Source organism: Pundamilia nyererei, unplaced genomic scaffold (genome assembly GCF_000239375.1).
Source record: "Pundamilia nyererei isolate P.nyererei 1_Seehausen unplaced genomic scaffold, PunNye1.0 scaffold00208, whole genome shotgun sequence".
Lineage (NCBI taxonomy): Eukaryota > Metazoa > Chordata > Actinopteri > Cichliformes > Cichlidae > Pundamilia > Pundamilia nyererei.
Genome location: NW_005187609.1, coordinates 1,065,034 through 1,074,408, shown reverse-complemented (window position 1 = coordinate 1,074,408; position 9,375 = coordinate 1,065,034). Strand labels below are relative to the sequence as shown.

The following is a 9,375-nucleotide window of genomic DNA, read 5'->3' as shown; positions in this document are numbered from 1 at the left end:
GACCTTTGTTTACACGGTCTCTTTGAATAGAGGCTGACGGGATTTTGATGAGAGGCTAAAGAAGCATTTCTGCTAATATCGTTTTCTTTTTAGTGCAGTAATTCAAAAACTGAGGTTTAAAAAATAGTTTTGCACTTGGATGGAAGTATGTGTGGGTGTAGTATATGAGCAGCAGGTAAATGACTGAGAAGAAAACCATTAAGGATGATACATAACAAGCCCATTAATACATTAGTCATGTTTTTGTGTTGAGTGGCACAAATCATGTTAACCCTGTAAAGCCTGAACCAATCATTACTAGAAAATTACATTTATAAAACAAATGTAGTTCATTAAAACTACTGACAATTTTTCTTAAAGAACTTAAATATTATTTTGCATATATGTGGTTGTTTTTATTTAGGTTTTTTTTACTATTTATTGTTGATTTGTTGAGCAAGTTATTTGTTTTTCGGCGGGGAGAAAGTCTCAAAGACTCATCTATCAAATATGAAACAGTTGGCATTATAGGGTTAAAGACACGTTTCACACTCACAACCAAACAGATGTTCACTGATGGATTTTAGTGGAGCAGACACTCCAGCACCACCCACCCACCCACCCACCCACCACACAGCAGTACAGTGTTATCAGTGTACACTGATCCCTCAACAAACAAGCTCAGTCACTGACACTGCCTCTGTGTTGCTCCCGTGCACTAAAAATATTTCTAAAGCCATTAAAAATTAAAGTTTCACCATCTTTCTCGCTGTGTGTGGGATCGTCTTGAAAGGTTTTTGGAATAAAAACACGAGGTACAAAGTTTCTGTTTTATTTCCAAAGAAAAAAGATGGAGGCAGAGCAACACATTTTGTAAATATGTACAAATTTCAAGTGAGAGAAAAGCTTTATTTGTCTACTTTCTTCCTGATCTGGAAATATAATGTTCAATCCTAATAAATTACTATGCTATTGTCACTGTGTGGTTTTATGTACACGGATAGTATGTTAGCTGAGAGGAGACAGAGGAGTGAGAGCGATGTTGAGAAGCTCCTGGTATGCTGCATTGGTCAAAGTCCCTCCTCTCACAGGAGCATGTGGACCTGTGTTTCCACCGAGCTGTGTGACTGTAAATGAACTGGAATCATCTGTGCACCATTTCACTGAAAGTCACCAGAAGATCACTTTGAGTGAAAATGGATTTTTATTTTGTTAGTTAACATTAGAACAGGAGCAGTTTTACCACCATGTGCAAAGTGAAGTATTCAGTCATTGCCCCCTGACCAAGTTTCACAGCGAAACATTTTACTTGTGATGATGTTAAGTCGTGTTAGCCTCTGTGTGTCCAGGGGCCCAGATGGGTCACCAGTGCAGGGCTGCCGTAGATGTTTATTCATTGAAAGTATTCGGTCTGATTGAGGTACCCTTCCTATTCTGTGCTATACAAGGTACAGACGGGCTGAAAATCCTACATTTGTTTTCTAGAATTTGTCCCATGATCCCTCTTTGTCTATCAAACCCTTAGGCAACCTCCTTAGAAATAACTCCGTATTTAAGGGCTCTAATCTTGAAAGCACAGTGCACAATATCTGTCTTTATACAGGCAGTTAACTACAGCACATCTGCATATTTGTATTAATTCAGACACTCTTTAGCAGCCACAAATGGGAGTTCACGTGCAGGTCCACCGGTCACAGTGATGGAGGTGAAAAGATGGAACAGAAAGGTAACATCAACAATTCAAGAAAAATGCAACAGACTCAAAAGTTTGATTGCATTGTTGCTTTTAACAACCTCGGAGCTGCACGAGGTCTGTTTCTGAGGCAGTCACGGGCTGAGGTGGTGTTGAGTGATGGAGAGTGGAGAGGTAGTGGCATTTTCAAGAGAGCGCATGTTGTGACAGCAAGGCTGGATGAAAGATCGCTTGGACTGCTGTAAGTACCTGTGAGGTAATGTGAGTGAGTTAATGAGCTGGACCTTAAGGAACGCATTTGAATGATCAAGCAGCAGTGGTGCCAGCACTCATGCTGATCTGGTAGGGTTTTACCTACAACTTAAAGATCTATGATATGGAGATTTGGTGCTGTTGTAAAATGGTGTTTTGTAATGGAGACCAGGGGCTACACAACATTATTCCATGCATGTATTTGTTCTTGAATGAAGATACATGAAAACCACATGTATATTACTTGAGATATTTTATGAAAAACCGCTGTATGTTGCATTCTGTAAGATGTGAAACTAGTGGTTAAACCCACAAACTCTATTGTTTGTGATCTTTTTGCAAGCAGAGAGTCAGCTGCTGCAGCCGTTAATGTGTCATCTTCACTTTCCAGAGCCACAATGCCCATCTGTTTTCTAAATTGGAGCATGGGGTAGTCAGTGTAAGGCCATGTCTTTCACAATGTTTGGTTGCAAATCTTTAAACTGTCTATGTCAAAGTGAAACTGAGCGTTGCATAATCAACAGAAACATTTGCTTTTCAAAGACCAAGCGTTGAACCAGGGAGAGAAGAAGGAAACATGAGGTTGAAAAAAACCAAAACACAGCTGACCTGAGGCCTTATCCAGACAGCTTCAGGGTTACCCTGGGCTTCTATACTATGAAGGTGATTCACTTCTTCCGGGGCTACATCGCCATGGTAACGTTGCTGCTGTGAAGGTAACTTGCTCCGGAGCAGGTTAAGATCCAGATTAGAGATAAACAGGTATGAAATCTACTGACCAATCAGGTCTCCAGAAAGTAGCATCATGATCCGTGGAAGATCCCTCCGACCTCTGTGTGTGAACTCTACGGGGGATCTAAAGTTGTTGTTTTTTTAATCGTCTAATGTCTCTGGATTTCCCTGATGACCATCTATAATAAATAATTCGATTTTTGAGCGCAAAATTGTTTGTGACCCTAAAACATGACACCTACACAAATTTTCTGACCTGACATCTAATTTATACAAAGTTAAAATTCCGCTTTGATATTTAATCTTTACTCTCAAACCATAAACAGCAGCGACTCTGCAGCTGAGAGAGTAACACACATCACACCGTGAGCAGCAGGTGATGTTTCCGTTTAAAGTGGGCTCAGAGCACCATGTTTTCGCTGATGCTTGTATTCAGTCTGATGGATTCTCAGCCGAGGGACTATGTTTTCTGTGTGCAACTTGTTACTGACACCACTGGCACACTGCAGTGTTTCCACGTCTCCTCTAACGGGCTGTGAGACATGAGGCTCTAATGTTAAAATGAATCCAGTTTAAAGTTTCCCGGCTCTAATGGGAAGCCCTGGCAGTGCACGCAGTGATGAAACTGTTAACTGGAATGACAATATTTACTCTCTGCGCTAAATCACCAGATTAGTCATGTCTGTTTCTACTGTGTCGCTGTGATTTAAAGCCAGTGGATTGTTTTAAAATCAGAGTAGTGTCGACAAGCAGTTGTTGTGCTACCGTGTTTAAAGCCGCCTCTCTTTGTGTGTGATTGCTCCTCGGGGGATTTCATTGGGGCTAGCTTTGTGGTTCGTACAACGACGTCGACGATGATTGGCCTAAGTAGCTGCCAGTCACGATAGACGCCGCTTCTAAAATCTCGCCGTGTGCAATGTTATTGGCTGAGAGTTTATCTCGAGGCTGAGGATTGGTGTTAGTAACGCCAGCAACGAGTCAGTCCAAAGTCATTGGTTGTTGGTTCCGCTGCAGTGTGAAGGCTTTCTTCCACAGCCAGTGAGACAGGCATCGGGCCAAGCTACCGAAGAAGAAGGAGAACAGGGAGAGGTAGTTGAGCTGCTGTGAAGGGAGTGTGATGTTTGTTCGTGAGCGGAGACATGAAACTTTACACTGCGTGGATTTAACCTGCAGCTGACGTGAACGTGAGTAGCAGAGCTTCCCTCTGGCACTGCTGTGGGAGCCAGACCGTGGAGTGAGTGGAGCTTTGTCAGTTATTGTTCTCACATTAGCGTCAGTGCTTCAGCGGCAGAGCTGTGTACGGTCAGCTTGCGAATTCGTACGGACTCGAAGTGTCTGTGTCATGTGAACGACAAGCTTTAAGACAAGTGTAGGCTGCTCGCAAAGGTTCTCAACAGCACCCAAGTTGGTGCATAGCAAAGCTAAATGGAAGCCATTTGGTCCAGTGCCATTCCAGCGGAACGCGATTTTTCCCATTTGAAATTCCGGACAGGTCTATGGAAGTGCATGTTCGGCTGCCCCACAGGCAGGAACCGGCCTAAGCACATCCACAGCCTGGAGCTGGTGGCCCACTGGGGGCACGTTCACTGACGGCTAACTAACTCCGTGGCCTCAGATCCTGCTGGACTAAAGTGAAAGTTTTCGTCCTCTGTCAGGGAGCTCTTTGTTTCTCGGAAGCTACAGCAGCTCTGCCACACTCTCTCAGGACCACGTTTGTCTTTTGTAACTATTCTCCGATTATGCAACACTGTTGCTCAATTATTTAACTTGTGATAAATGATTGAAGCAGGCTGAGCTGCACACATCTTTAATGTTAGCAGGTCCATGTCAGGCACCAGGGTCAGCAAACAGAGTCAGCATGAAAGATGTGAGTGCGCATGTGAAGACTTGGTTTATGTTTCATGTATTTGATTGGTATAATTTGTGATATGTGATCTGTTTTTATTGATTAGCCTGTGAGAGTTAAGCGGCTGTATCAGACAACACTCTGAAACGTTGTATTTGTCTCTTTGACCTTAGAGACAGAGTTTGAGACAGAGGTGAGGGAGAGTAGATCTATTAGACAGAGGATGATGAAGATGGAGCTGCCAGGCAAGAGGAAGACCTCAGAGGTGGTTCGTGGATTTAGTGGAGGAGGATGTGCAGAGGGTTGTTGTGACAGAGGATAGTAGGTAGGGAGGAGGAAGATGGAGGAGCTGAAAGGAGAGAAGGAATGGTTCCTCACCTCACAATTGATTTTCTAGAAAATTATTTGGATATTTAAAAAACGTAAAGTTCAATAAATTTGACCTAAAGAGTTTCTTTTTCTCAGAGTTTGTAGCTTGCGTCTTACAGCTGAGCAGCTCTCTCCCTTTTATCCTTTGTCTCTAAATCATCTGAGACGTAATTACTTCCTTTTTGTTCTAAGAAAAACTTTTTGAAACCTTTGGCTTCTAATTTCTTCTTCAGTTTCTTGCACATAACAATTCTGGGTGGGCCATGCTGATGTGGATGTCAGTCAGTATTTACTCACTAAGCACATTGAAGTTTTTGGTAAGTTGTTTAGTAGGTTGTGCTTATATGTCAAAGCCATTTAACACACAGTTACTAACAAAGCCAAGCTTGGCTGCAGTGCAGAAGGAAACCTTTGATTGTCTTAACTCATAGCAGGCATGGACGTGTGCTTTTTACTTAGCTGTCCAGGTGGGTAAATGGGAATTTTAATAACCTAGAAATAACATGGACCCGGCCCCCAGGAGAGGGCTACTTGTTAGTGAATCACTTGCTCAATCAGACAGACACACAGAGCGGCTCAGGGCAACAGATTCAGCTATGTTAGTTATGGGTAAACAAGCTCAGGCCTACTGACTGCTGCTCTCTTTAAAGCACTCCATCTATTCAGCCTCTGTGTTGATATTCCACTGGTGAACGATGCGTGTGTGCGTGCTGTAACACTGTGTGTGTAACAGCGTGTGTGTGTGTGGTGAGCTGTTTGGATGTGGAGTTGGTATGAGCCTTCTGTTGGGCACACATGCTGTTGCCTGGATTCAATACTGCCTTTATGTGTCCAAGAAACTCAGCTAATCTGGACACACCGACCCACATTCAGCACACTGCGCCTGTGCACAAAAACCCTTTCACCCATCCACGCTGGAGCCCCTGCAAAAACCTTCTGCACTTATAAAAACTGCACTTCACACTGTAAGGATCCATCTGCCCAAACATACACTCACCACTGCTTCATGTACCAGCAGTAACACGTAAATACCAGCATGCATCTGTTTTTAATGAGCGTGCAGTAGCGGGACCTCCACCTATTGTCTGAAATGCATTAACAGTTGGCTGCAGCTGCTCTACAGCTAGTGCATCGTTCTTTTTCTGGTACACCACTTAAGAAGATGAGAACCAATCACACTGTACGTATATTTTGCTCTCCCTCATCTCTCAAAGATGGACATAGAGCGAGCGCCCTGCCTCCTCTGGTGAAGGTCAAGTAAAGATGGGGTGAAAAGTTGAACAGAAAAGAACAACCACAGCAGCCCCCCATGGTTCAGTCATTTACAGAAGATTATGGTCCAAGAATTGCTTGTTCTGTTTAATAAACTCTGAGTTTCCATAACTGAGTGTTAATGTAATATTAACATATAGCTGCTTTGTTAAGAAAACTCCTTCCCTCCGATTGCAATATATATGTATCACCAAATGTACTATCAAAAAGGATTTATAGTTGATAATGTTGCACAAGTACTGTGGCTCATTGTGTATATGTTTGAAACTGGTGATTAAGGTAAGAGTGGCGTCGACAAACAATCAGTTAACCCCTCCCTCCCTTCCTCGACAGGTGGTTGACTCGGGCTGAGCAGGCCGCCAAGCTTGCATTACTCTGGCAGATCCCTAGGCAGTTGGTGAGTGCACATTCATTTTTGTTTTAATACATTCTTCCTTCTAACCATTATCTCAGGCTGCAAAGTTGATAAAATTTAAATTTCAATCATGATTTTTATGTTCAAATAATTAATGAATGTGATCGAGGGGTGTTGGCTATGCACGCTCTGCCAGCAGAACACAGCTTTATGTGTCAGTCACAGCGCTTTCCTGCACTGCGGAGCCTGAGGTTACCTGAGTGCACCTGACTGCAGTGAGGTGCTCCATATCACAGACTGTCAAACAAAAGTCTTATGTCTGCCACAGCAGAAGACCACGAGCTCTGCACTGCAGAGCGTCACAAAATGCGGTATGATGAAAGCCAAACAATGCAGTGGTTGCTAAGGTGACTCACCAAACATGAGCTCGGATAAAGCTTTACATCCATCATGCAGGTACGGATGGCATGGAGTGAAAGAAGCCTTCTAAGAGATGCACTGAATTTGGGTGAATAAAGAGGACCAGTTAATTTTTATGCAAGGATTTGTAAGTTAACAGGAAGGCAGCAGTGTCCTTTTACCTCACTAAGATCAAAAACAATCCTGATCCAATAACTAATCTCAGTACTGATCAACATAATCATTATTATCACCACCGCTGAAGCCTCAGCTCTAACTACGGTATTTTACTGCTTTGTTTTAAACAACGCCAAAGAAAACATCTACCTGTTAGTCCTGTTGTTGATAGTACAATGCAGTATTAGGGCCGTATTAAGAAAAAAAAATAGTGTTTATTCTTAGAATAAAGACAAAATGTTTAGATTAAAGTTGTTTTGAGTCAAACATCTGCCACAGAAAACACCCTGTGTAGATAAGTTAGTGAGACAGCTTGAATAGATATCTTCTTGTGTCTTAGTCTACAACATACACCTTCCCTACTGCATGAAGCTATAAGCATGAGCAACTTGAACTTGATCTGAACTTATTTCTGTTTTAGCACATAAACACAGCGTGGTGATGCGTATAAGGACGAGAAGGTGCAGAAAGCTGCATCTGGTCAGAAGGTGGGGAAAAAAACCCCACACAAACGTGGAGGAGTTGGTCGGATTTGTCCAAAATGAAATGGCTGCATTGGACAGATGCAACGATACAGATGCTTACAGCCTCGAGCACGTTTGAAACGACTGTAATCTCCATATTTCAACTTTGTTCTCAAATATTACTTTAGGTTTAATCTTGAAAGTAACAATAATATATATTTTTTTTCTTATTATGGCTCTAATATTCCTTCGTATAACAGGGATTCTTTAAAAACTTTATCAGTGGAATAATCAGAAACCACAAATAAATACAGCTATGTGTGCCATATAGGGTAACAAAGATGAATTGCCTTTACTGTATGTTGACTGATGACAGCTAAATGTATAATCATCTCTCAAAGCCCCGCTCTGAGTCAGAAAAAAATCTTGTAACCTCAAATCCTAAAACCAAGTCAGAATCCGCCATCATCCCCTTGGAAGGTGTGTCAGAAACGGCCCTAATTACTGCGGCCCTCCCAAGGGGAGAGATGACAACACAGAAGCTCACGTGTGTGTGTGAGAGAGCTGTGCTGCGCTGCTGTGTTGTCCACAACATGCTTTGTTTGAATGTGCTAGCATTTCCATCCTTTGTTCATTCACAGCACACACTGGTCAAGTCTGCATGCACACACCCTGTCACTGAAGGGGTATGACTTTACTCTAAAACTCTGTGTCAGCAAATGTAGACACACACGCACACACAAGCAGCAATGGGGATGCTGACCCAGCATTCCTTCCAGTCTGGGCTGTCTACCTATTTTCCTGTGACTGGCTAACACAGCACCACTGTAATAAGACCATCTTTAGCGCTTGGTTGTTTATCAGTCTGCAGTGAAATTGAAGAGGAAATATTGTGTTCTATTTATTGAGTCTTACTTCATTAGGTGTTTAGAGTAACCCAGGGTGTCATGTCCATTGCTCTACTGGGAGACACTAATGTGGGCTACAACAGTGTGACCTGAAGGAGGGAGAGAATATAAGTGTACATGGCACCAGGACACTATAGGTTGCAGGTCCAGTTTTGTAATCGGGTGAAGAGAGGAGCTGAGCTGTCAGTGAGTTGGAGCAGGTGGTTGAGGAGGATACTGGACAGGCATAATGTATAATGAGGAAGTGCTGGAAATATCTGACAGAGGATCTTCTATTCCCACCTCCAACAGAACAGAATCCCTCAAAAGCAGCTCTGGCAAATCATCAGGTGACTGATGAGGTGGATAACTCGCCCGTTATGTATTAGTTGGTAGTAGTTTAACAGCTCCTTGTTAGCCGGGTCTCCAGGGTGGAGGAGGTTTGTCCTGAGATTAATTAAGGCCCTGGATGTTGAAATACTGATGTGATGTGGTGCAGTGCCTCTGGATTGGCTGACGGGGATGGCTAACACCATCCCTAAGGAGGAGTGACCGCCACAATCTAAAATGTGTTGCCCAAAGGCAAAAAAGACAATGCAGTTTGTGCTTTCATTGTTCACTTTGACCATTGTCACGTCACATTCGTGCCTCACTCTAGGACAGCGGTCCCCAACCCCCGGGCAATGGACTGGTACCGGTCCGTGAGGCGTTTGGTACCGGGCCGCAAGAGTTGAGGCTCGGGTGGGAAATTTATGGTTTTCAGGGTTTCTATCGGTTTTTATTGTTACCTTTCCTGGGTCTTTTCCCGTGTGTTATGAATAAATCTTCTTCTTCTACTGGTTTTATTTTGTTGTATTTATCTGCAACACCTTAAAGGCCCGTCCCTGAAAATATTGTGGGGCATAAACCTGTGTGTGTGTGTGTGTGTGTGTGTGTGTGTGTGTGTGTGT

At 43.1% G+C, this 9,375-nt stretch overlaps 1 protein-coding gene across 6 annotated transcripts in view; it reads left to right on the top strand.

The window, feature by feature from the left end:
• Positions 1-2,621: 2,621 nt before the first annotated feature.
• Positions 2,622-9,375, top strand: part of enc2 (ectodermal-neural cortex 2) — a 19,359-nt gene continuing 12,605 nt past the window's right edge. For 2 of the 6 annotated variants that reach the window (XM_005747932.1, XM_005747927.1), the window contains exons 1-2: positions 3,609-3,840; positions 6,477-6,540. The gene's annotated coding sequence lies outside the window, so the exon portion shown is untranslated. The other 4 variants (XM_005747930.1, XM_005747928.2, XM_005747931.1 and 1 more) reach the window with 4 other exon arrangements.